The sequence below is a fragment of the Trichechus manatus genome, unplaced genomic scaffold (genome assembly GCF_000243295.1).
Source record: "Trichechus manatus latirostris isolate Lorelei unplaced genomic scaffold, TriManLat1.0 scaffold00072, whole genome shotgun sequence".
NCBI classification, from domain to species: domain Eukaryota; kingdom Metazoa; phylum Chordata; class Mammalia; order Sirenia; family Trichechidae; genus Trichechus; species Trichechus manatus.
Window position 1 is genome coordinate 7,936,305 of NW_004444008.1, and position 11,646 is coordinate 7,947,950.

Here is an 11,646-nt window from a genome sequence, read left to right on the forward strand (position 1 = left end):
CTACCATGAACAAAATTAATACTACATAATAGGCTTAATGAAGAGTTTCCTGTTGGTGGAAATGTATGTGTTGTTTTCAGTGGCAAGACACTAAAATTAAAAAGAAGGTACAGTTTTTTTTTTTTTGCTTGCTAAGAAGGCATTCCAAGAGAAATTCTGAATTCAACATCACGAATTTTTTAAAATCAATACAGGTTTATTAAGTGCCTACTACCAGCCAATTAGTATGCTAGGTGTTTTTAAACAGTGTCTTGTAGAAAGTAGAGTGAATTATGAAATAGACTTAAATAGAATAGATATGTTGTTACCAAAAAAAAAAAAAAATTAGTTGCCACTGAGTCGATTCCTACTCATAGCAACCCTATAGGACAGAGTAGAACTTCCCCAATAAGATTCCCAAGGAGCAGCTGCTGACCTTTGGGTTAGCAGCCGTAGCTCTTAACCACTGTGCCACCAGGGCTCCAGCCCTCATTTATTTATGGGTGTGGAGTATTGACTCCCTCCCACTACTGTAATTACCTACAGTTTGTTCTTTATTATGGAAGAGAGGTCAATAATAAATATTTTAGAGAGTTGTATCTATTGTCATACAACTTTGGTCTTTTTCTTCTTGCATATACCAAGAGTGTTTCCTAGAAAGCAGCCAAGAGTAAGGTATCATGCAATTGGGATGGTCTTTTGTCTAATAAGTTAAATGATGAACATATCCATAGGTCAAATGTTTTAGAGCTGAAATCATTTTAAGGCAACATGCTGATTCCCGACACATTCCAAGGTCAGGTAAAAGTACCTTAATCACACAACTAACAGGGGCTTTAAGAAAAAAAAGAAAGAAAGAAAGAAAACAGCACTGTGATGAAATCCAGTGAACATGCTCATTCCCCTGGCTTCTCATGGAGATTTATAGCTCAGGAAGGGAGCTGCTTTATGTTATCACGGCCTTGTCAGTGCCTGTATCCCCCTTCTCATACCAAATGCCGGAGACTAGCCAAGGAGACTGGTTTTGAAGGCTCTTGAACTTGTCAAAACAACTTTTCTCATTAGTGACTTTGCTGGTGCAATAATGTGAGACACAGCTCTCATTGCAGTAACAACAGCTCAGCATGGCCCACACTGGGTCCATGCACATTCTGGACAGGAACATTCCTCGGTGCCAAGGATATATGTGCTGTCTAGAAGCAAACCGGTGACCATCAGAAGAACTTCGCTTGCCCACCAGGGATGCATTCTTCAGCTAGGTGGTTTGTATCTTTCTGACAGCAGGGTTTTTGCACAGAGCTCAGGGTGAAGTGCTCGGTTTTGGGTTGTTTTAGGGAACTCCCCCTCCTTCTCATATTCAGAGTCAAATCTGGTTTATTTCTTTAAGCATGGTATACATCCAGTGAAGAATTGCACTGATTTCACCCTAGGCCTGTAAGCACACTTCTGTAGTCTCAATCTTCTTCTTCCCAGCTATATTGTGTTTCTATATGGAGTGACTCCATTTGAGTAGAACTTGTATGGGTTTTGTGCATCCCCACGCAGGTGCATTTAGCTTTTTGTGTACATTCTTCTTCCCAGAGATGGACTTTGTCCCTCTTGCCCATGGTATTTTTAACTGCAAGTGAAAGACAGAGTCTATGAACCAAGTTTATAAAATTGTGAGCACTATCATTATGGAAGACACCATTGTCAAGAATGTTCTTGGAATTTTGTTTTATTCTTTGCAGCACAGGTCACTATGCCATAAAGGACCACATTAATACTCAATGGTTCCAGTCCCATTCTCTGGCTGGGGTCAAGATCTTCCTCCACTCTGCCCAATTAGTCTCCCCTATATAGAGATCCAACCCGCCACCCGTTAGTTTGTCGTATTGTGGTGGCTTGCATGTTATTATGATGCTGGAAGTGATGTCAACAGTATTTCAAACATCAGCCAGTCTACTCATGGTGGACAGTTTTAAGCAGAGCTTCCAGAATTAAACAGACAAGGAAGAAAAGTCTGTAGATCTATTTCCAAAAATTAACAAACAAAAAATCCTATGGATCACAACAGAATATATTTATTTTGAACATGTCATCAGGGAAGACCAATCCCTGGAAGGAGACATCCGGTTTGATGAAGTGGAGGACCAGCAAAAGCAAGTGAGGCCCACAGGGAGATAGATTGATACAATGGTTGCAACAATGGGCTCAGACTTGCCAACGATCATGGGGATTGCGTAAGACCAAGCAGTATTCTGTTCTGTTGTAGACAGCTGTCTCAACGGCAACTAACAACAACACTTAGAGATACTTCCATTTTCTAATAAGGCTATGGCCCAAGTGTAACGGGCTTCCAAGGCTACAATAGGCAACTTCCAGAACATAGCTTGGAAGAGCAAGATACCAAACTGCCATGGTAATATTCCAGCTTCCCAGCTCCATTCTTTTGGATTCAACATTGCTGAATGAGAATTTTTCTCCAGGTCCACAAAGGGAAAGCCAGAGCTCTGCCTTCACAGCCCTTTTGGTTCTAATGTTTGATGGAAAGGAGTGGAAAAAGCTAGAACTACATCTTCTGCTAATTTGCTGTGTGAGCTGCAAGCTACTTCACATGTTAGAGACTCAGTTTTCTCATTTGCAAATCTGGGACAATAATAATACCTCCCTCATGGACTTTACATGAGACAGTAAATGTAAACATGGCACAGAAGAAGGCATCAACAAATTTTTCTTGCACTATTCTTATTTCTGTGCTGGTGTTTAGGACCGTTTGAAACAACGAAACAAACTCCCAAACTATAGTGCCTCCAGGTGAGTATGATACAGGGGACAGGGGAAGCCCACCTTCAAAGGCACACCAGTGGATACAGACAAAGCAAGCTACTCTGGATATTCTATGAAGGTTTTACTAGCTAGGTCTGGCCCCCAAATGACCAGGAATCATAAATACCTACCTCTTTTGAGCGCTCATGGTGTCTTAGGCACTGTGTCTGCATCACCTTTGGAGAACTTCAAACCCATGTTCAAAACCATGCACACTGCCCTGTTCCCCAAGCCACTGTAGTCCAATGCTGTTGCCACCAGGCTGGGATAGTATCATGGGCTTAGGCACAAGTTCTTGCGTTTCCCTTAAATTTTTCAAGGACAGTGACCATGTGTACCTGATTTGAACTTCTAAGTCATAACCAAAAATAAAACAATAACATATATTTATGAAGTCAATAAAACACATTTTCACATTGAACCTTTTTCCTTAATCTAGCTATGGAATCAATTGCTGCAATGCTATAGTAACAGAAAGACCATTCCGGTGATGACAGTACTTGGATGACTATAGCTGTGTTTGTTCAAGTAATGAACACCGACAAGCCCTCAGGACAAAAACTGCAAGGGGTTATCTACAGAAATGACTGTTATTACTGTAATAAGATAATTATTACAGTGTAAAAGCAAAGCTGCCTAGTGAGGTGCTGCCAATTCATTGCTGATGGGAATTTTGATGGTGAGTTCTGTCTCTGGAGGAGGTTTGGCTTCTTGCTTGTAAAGTTCCACTTGCTGTGTAAGAGTTGGGCTCAGAACAAAGAACTCTCCCTGAGTCTCCCTTGTTAAGAAGTGCTGCCCTGTAGGCAGTTCACACCGTTTAGCAGCCCACAAACCTAGCACACCCAGCACACCCTGTACACCAGCGCACAACCTGCACACCAGCACATCTGCACACCCTGTACAGCAGCACACAACCGGCACACCCACCAGCACACCCACACACCCTGACAGCAACACACCCAGTATGCTCCACACATTTGGCACCTGCAGCACACCCCACACACTTGGCATGCTCAGCACTCTCTGTACACCCAGTACACCTATCACACCTGGCACACCCCACACACGAGGAGCACTCACCACATCCAAGATATTTCACACACACAGCACACCCATCACACCCATCACACCCAAAACACCTTGCACACCAGTACATCCACCTTGCTCGGCACTTGTGGCATACTCATGACACTCAGCACACCCCACAAGCCAAGCACATGCAACAGACTCATCATACCTGGTGCACCCAGCATGTCCTGCATGCCCTGCACACTCCGCATGCCCTGCACACTCCACATGCCCCACGTGCCCTGCACACTCCACACATCCCACATGCCCTGCACACTCCACACCCCCCACATGCCCTGCACACTCCACACCCCCCACGTGCCCTGTACACTCCACACCCCCACATGTCCTGCACCCCCCCACGTGCCCTGCACACTCCACACCCCCCACGTGCCCTGCACACTCCACACCCCCCACATGCCCTGCATATGGCCTGGCCCAGTGTCACTGTGTTGCTTTTACACTCTGTTGAAGTCAGCAGAAAGATTCGTCACAGTCTGAATGTACATGTGGAAACAGTTGCTTTCACCACCAGCAGGTCCTAAGGAGAGCTGGGTGCTGAGATGCCCTGCCACACCAGTCTGTTCTTTGTGTCAAGAAGAGCAGCCACTGGTCTTCTCAGAACACGTGCCGAACTTGTGTTCACTGGACGGGTCTGCAGGCAGCCACTCGGCTTCCAGGGCTCGGCCGCGGCCCACACTTGGGGTGTCTGCCCACACCAACTCCTGTCTATCTGGCTTTGCCAGTCAGCCAAGCTACCTTCCTGAGTCTGGAGCATGTGGGTAAGAGGGTCTGGGCCTCCTGCTCATCTCTTCTTGCTCACTAATCATTGTGGGCAGACTCTATCCAAGGCTGCTCCCACGTTGGAGTCTTAAACATTTATTTTGAAAGCTAAAAAAATTGAATGAATACTAAAATATTTATTTTTCTTTGAATTTCTGCTCTGGCAACGATAACGCTCCTGGAAATAGGGTGGGAGCGTCTAAGTTTTGTGATTAAGAAAGTGAATGAAGAGAGGCAGAGAGTAAGGTGATACCCCATTTGCTCTAACGTTTAGGGTTCACAGTGGGACTCGATTTTAGATTTGGCGTTCATTGTGCTCCCAACGCTGAGTACAGTGCCTACCACAAATGTAGTGTTCACTGTGTATGAATGAAAGGGAGAGGGATGCCATCATTTCATCATAAGTAACGTGTTCATTGCTTCCATGAGTAAATTATTTCCTGAAGGTAATTGTTCACTTCTGAAAATCCAGTAATTCACACAAGGCAATAAGAAGTTTCTGTTGTATAAACTACCAACCAGTTTATACCAGTCCCACTGCCATTGAGTTGATTTCACCTCATAGAGACCCATAGGACAGATTAGTACTGCCCTGTAGGGTTTCCAACACTGCAGTCTTTACAAAAGCATACAAAAGCAGATTACCGCATCGTTCTCCTGCAGAAGGGCGGGTGGGTTTGAACCACCGAACTTTCAGTTAGGAGTCGAGTGCTTAACCACTGCACCACCAGGGCCCCTCTACCAAACAGTACCAGCTGACTAAGGTTCAGCTTAGGTGTTGGAATAACGTGGCTCTTTTAGAAGCTGCAGACATGATGTGAAGGAGGGTGAGGATGAAAAAGCTGACATTTCGGGGGCACCACTCACATAAGGCGCACTGCCTCGGGCCTCGGATGGGGGAGATGCTATTTAAAGCTTAGAGCCTTCCTGCGGCAGACAAGCTCTCATCTTCAGCTTGAGTTGAGGTACTGGGGCAGAGGGATTATGCGATTTATCCTACGCGGCTTGTAATAAGTGGGATAGCTACATTCTAGAACAGGACAACTCATTACTGAGTTTTTTAAAAAATATATGTATATATAAAATAGAACAAATGCATGTCTAAGAATAAATTCTTAATTATAACTGAAATCCAATGACAGATGAAAAGGACATATTTAATGAGGAATACATTAGTATGAATAGCACTGAAAGAGACATCAACGCAGTGCAATGAGGGAAACCAAGGACTGGTTTCCAATAGAAGCAGAACTTGAAGTCTGGGGATTCAGGTCAGATGAGAGTGTTGAAGGTAGTGGTTAGGGATGCAGTGATAGTATTTGAAGAAGAACTATATTGTAGCACTGGAACTTTCATTCATTTAACAAACACGAGGTGTCTTCTAAGTGTAAGGAGCCCTGGTGGTGCAGTGGTTAAGAGCTCGGCTGCTAACTGAAAGGTCAGCAGCTCAAATCCACCAGCCACTCCTTGGAAACCCTCTGGGGGCAGTTCTACTCTGTTCTATAGGGTCGCTATGAGTCAGAATCGAATCAATGGCATGGGTTTCAATGGATTTCAAGGTATAAGCAGAATTTTTGCCATCAAGGATATACCAGTTAGCAGGTAAGACATGAATCTCTGCCCACATGCATCTTACCTTCTAATGGTTGAGATGGATAAAAAACAAGATAAATAAAACAAGGATCTATTCATTAACTAACAATAAAAATTTGAACAGGAATTAACTAGGCTCTAGTAAATGTCAAGAATTCAATAAGGAATGATGTTTCAGAGAGACGACTTAAGGGCATGCTAGCCATACACCTTCATTCTTCAGAGTCTGTTACCATATAAAGTTTACCAAAACGCCAGACCAGTTGCTGCTAAGTTTATTCCTACTTGTGGTGATCCCATGTGTACAGAGTAGAACTACTTCATAGGGTTTTCAAGGCTGTGACCTTTCAAAAGCAAACTGCCAGCTTTCTTCCAAGACACCTCTGAGCAGGTTTGAACCACCAACATTTCAGTTAGTAGTAGAGTGCTTACTGTCCAGGCTACCCAGGAACTCCTCGTATAAAATTAAACTCTCAGAAAATAATATGTCCATACTCCATCACCTATGCTCCTTGTTTTTGGAAAGGTCAAGTACAAGCCCCGCCTATGGTAAGGAAGAGGGATTGAAGGCAGTACATGGCCAAATTTCTTGATGCATTTGCTTTTACATTTACCTTTCACTTATGGAAAGTGGTAGTTTTAGTTATAAAGTTGTATATGCTAATCCAGAAGTCACACTAATGTTTTGGTAGACAGATAAAGAATAAATCATCATATTGTAGTAATCAGTCTGCCTATAAATTTTTCTGTCTTTATACGTCTGGAGCAGAATAGAATGTCTCCATTCCATCACTCCTTCCCAGGGTTGAACACTTGCCCATACCCCTTCTGTGCCCCAATGCATACCAAACTGAGACAAAGAAGAAAGTCTTTGGGAAGATGGAGGAAAGAGTAAGAGTCTTTAATATGGGTGACAACCTGAGCCAACACCAGAAGCCTGGCCTTCCTGGTGGTGTGTGGAAGGATGGAAAACAAACAGACTCAGTGAGCTTATTGCTTGTGCTAAGGACTCACCCACCTTAGCTGTGAGATGTTTTATTTGTGTTATAGATACTGTGCCTGGCACAGGGCAGGGATGTCTCCTATTGCTTAATCACCCCTTATTTCTCAGAAGACTCAAACATTTTTAGAGGGAAAATCCAGATGAAAACAAAGGGCTTCCTGGTCTACCTAAGAGTTGAAAGAAGCCTACTGTACACTTTGGGAGTGTTGTACTGAGGCCTTAGGAAGGACAGACCTGTGGAGGAGGGAGTATGAGGGAGAAGAAGAATGGAGGCCAGAGACTCCTTGATATCCATGCAAGGTGGATTGTGCAAACACAGTCTGAGATACTTGGGCAACGGTGGAGAATTGTGAGACCATCCTCTGCAGGTTGTGTGTACCTGGTTGTCTAAGATTAAGACTTGATTTTTCTGTGATGCACACACCTCATTCTTCTATACATCAAGAACATCAAGGACTTACATGATGATGTAAACATAGACAAAAAGTGCAGAAGTGTAAAATCTATCAAATAACTTATAAGATACAAGCAGAGAAGTGGTGACATCTTCAAAGGAGCAATGCAACAAACATTCAAGATGAAGACCACTGAGCCTGGTGCCCGGACTCAGTCAGATGCTCAGTGGCCAACCTCGTGTACATTCAATCAGCACAGCTCTTTCACCTGAGAGAGAAAGGGAAGACTGTCAGTCCTCCCCAGGTCTCCGTAGTCCTGCCCGCAGACAAGCTCTCTTCACCAAAAGAAAAAATAAAGAAAAGAAAACAAAATAAAAGAAACAAGAAAAAAAAATCCAGGTAGAAGTTGATTAAATGCTAAAAATTTAATAGAGTTGAGTAGTTTTAAGAGGAAAGCAAGGATGGATTTATTTTATAATGTTACAGTGGAATAGACTTTCCTAGGTAACACACAGAATCTAAAAGTCAACTTAATTATGTCAACATGTAAAATGTCATGTGGAAAAAATAGCAAACACAAAACTGAATATACCATGGACTGCCAGAAGAAGGAACAAATCTGTCTTGGAAGAAGTACAACCAGAATGCTCCTTAGAAGGGAGGATGACGAGATTACGTCTCACGTACTTTGGACATGCTATCAGGAGGGATCAGTCCCAGGAGAAGGACATCATGCTTGGTAAAGGGTCAGCGAGTAAAGGGTCAGCGAAATAGAAGAAGACCTTCAACAAAATGGATTGACTCAGTGACCAAAACCATGGGCTCATGTATAACAACGATCATGAGGATGGTGCAGGACCGGGCAGTGTTTCATTCTGTTATAGACAGTGTGGCTATGAGTTGATGCCAGCACCTAGCAACAACAACAGGAAATATGTTTGTAATATACATGACAGGGAAATAAAAAAAAACTGTTTTACAAGATCAACTCGAAGCTAACCCCTTGTGGGGTTCTCAAATATGCCAGGCATTGTGCTGAACTCATTTTAAAAGTTTAAATAGAAAGTAATTGGTATTAAGTCATGAATCCATTTTAAGTTAAAATTAAGTCTAAATAACTACAGTAATTACAGTTGTCCAAAACCAATTGGCTTATAATTCTTGAAAAACCTACATAATACCAAAATTGTAATATTTTAATTCTAATAAACTGGGACTAAAACCCCAGAACATTAAAAGAAAGGCAACAAGATGGAGGTAGGAAATAAATTGAGTAAGATGGCAAAGGCTGTGATTATTTTTATCCTACGCTGGGTATTAACAAATACGATGCTCTGAGGCTGATCAGTTGAGAACTATCAACACAGTTTAGCTGAGGGTCGAATCACAATCAATTAATTGCATTATGGTTGTTATTTTACTAAATATTAATCATGTGCTGCGTACAGGAGATGCTTTCCTGGGTCCCTGAGCGGGGAACCTTTGCTTATTTCTGTAGCTATGATGGTGGCTTTACACCTGGTTCCTTGCAGTCCTCCTGTTTTCTCCCTTCGGCTCCTAAGGAAGGGGCTGCCGAGACCTTAACACAGGACTCTTCCCTGCCTGTGTCCACATCTATGACAGCTCTAAAGACTGAACACTTTCAGTTATGAAGCAAACACAGAAACAAACAGAAGATAGCAAAAATTATCTCAATATTTGAATGAACCATGTAGGAAACACATTTTTCAATTGAATGGACCAAGTAAAATTCAGTAAAACTCCTACAGTTAGAAAATAATGTCTGGGATTTAAAAAAAAAAAACAAAGAAAAAGCATACAGAATTTTCCTTTCCTGTTCAACATCAACATTCCTTTTCAGGATTGATTTGAAGACACATAACAGACAGGGTGGTGGTACGGTTAACACTCTGGGCTGTTACCTGAAAGGTTGGCAGTTCGAGTCTACTTAGAGATGCCGCAGAAGAAAGGCCTGATGATCTACTTCAGAAAAATTATCCATTGAAAACCCTATGAAGCACACTTCTACTCTGATACACATGGGGTCACCATAAGTCAGTATCAATTTGATGACAACTGGTTAATTGGCATGCCATTTAATTTCCTGAATATAGCAAGCCAGTCACACACATTTCTATCCATGTAGTTCAAAGAATCCTCTGTATATACTTTTTCATTTTATGGGAAGAATAAAGTTTAGAAAATATTATATGATTTAGGAACACTGATTATCCATTATCTGAAAAGACAGTGATATCTTCACCATTCTCACTAATTGAAATCATTGGAAAAATATTATGGAAATGAAATAGATATGGATTCCATCCGAGCTATGGTTTAGCAACCTACCCATTGCCGTTGAGTCTATTCCGACTCATAGCAACCCCATAGGACAGAGTAGAACTGCCCCATAGGGTTTCCAAGGAGCAACTGGAAGATTTGAACTGCTGACGTTTTTGTTAGCAGTTGAACTCTTAACCACTACATCACCAGAGTTGGGAGCATAGCTATTAATAATAGAATTGGTGGCATTTAATTGATGCATGTCTTTTAACTTATAAATTGGTAAGTAAATATTAACTGTAATTTACCACTTAATTTTAATCATTAAAACATATCATAAAATATAAGAACACAGTACTAAAATATTTTGATATCTCATTTGCTCATAGCTGAAAGTGTTTTATTTTATTTGTTTGTTCCTTACTGTTGTCTGTGTAACAGTAACATATTCATAGATAGGACTGATGTAACTGGACTCCTACCTCCCCATCACATCTATCCATCAGCTATCTACCACATGATATATATGTACTCTTTGTGCCTGGCACATGACTCCAATTTGGAAATACAGCTCAGAAGGCATTGGTTCGATATTTAGGGACAAGAATAATGTGGCAACAGAAATAATGGGAAGGAAGCAGCAACCGATCCACACTTCCTCCTTCCCAGGTAGAAGTGAAAGTATTTTGATTGACAGTATTCATTCTACCTTATGGCTCATACTTTATCGTTTTTCCAATTCAAGTTTATACTAAAAAAAAAAAAAAAAAAAATTGCAGGACCTTTCCAACTGAGGGATTTCTTAGCCCCTGCAATGACAGCTTGCTTCTAATTTTTCCCTGGGTGTTCACAGCATGGCTCTGAGATCTTTGTGGAAGGCGTTTTCCGTTGCCCAAGTCCTAGGACACAGTGTTTATGCAGCAAGCCCGTGACATGGTTGAGGACAGACAAATGCAGTGCTTCTCCTCTCAGTATACACAGACCCCTGGCACTAGATTCCTAGAGGCCATTTTATCTGGATTTGTATATGGGAGCCATTGAAATAAACCTTAATGCATAGGCAAGACTGCGTATCTCATAGCTAGAGCAAAAGGAATTTTGCTACTGTGGAAAATGACTGAAGAATTAGTTAATTCGTCCTTCAGATTCTTTAAATGTTAAGTTGGCTAGTCTGCAAACTGCAATCCACATCATGTACCACTCCAACAGGCAGCTCGTGGATTTACCATTGCCCTGTGTTGCCTTCACCTGAGGTATCTTCAATTGTCTAAGCTGTTTGAGTGGTTTTGATGTGAGTAAACAATGGTGATGACTAGTTGGTACTCCTCGCTGATGATCAAAAAGCTATCCAACCCACATCTTTCAACTGTTTCCCACCAATTATCTCGCCTCTCCTCTCCTCCCCTCCCCTCCTGTCTTCTCCTCCCCTCTCTTCTTTATTTTTCCCTCCTTTTCCTCCTTCTTCCCCTCACCCCTTCCTCCCCTTCTCTCTTTTTTCCTCCTCCTCCTCTTCTTCCTCTTGAACACAACAGAAGAAAAGCATGAAAAATTACTCTTATTAAATCACAAGGATAGAGAACTAAAGATGCCGTGGAAAAGTTCCCCTGTGTTTTCCGTCCAGTTTCACCTGAAGTAACCCATAGAGATATGTACATAGTCTACACAAGAATTCTCAGAAAAGGTGTCCCACCTGCTTTTCAGCTAGTTTTCCATGGCTGATAATAGCTACTACAA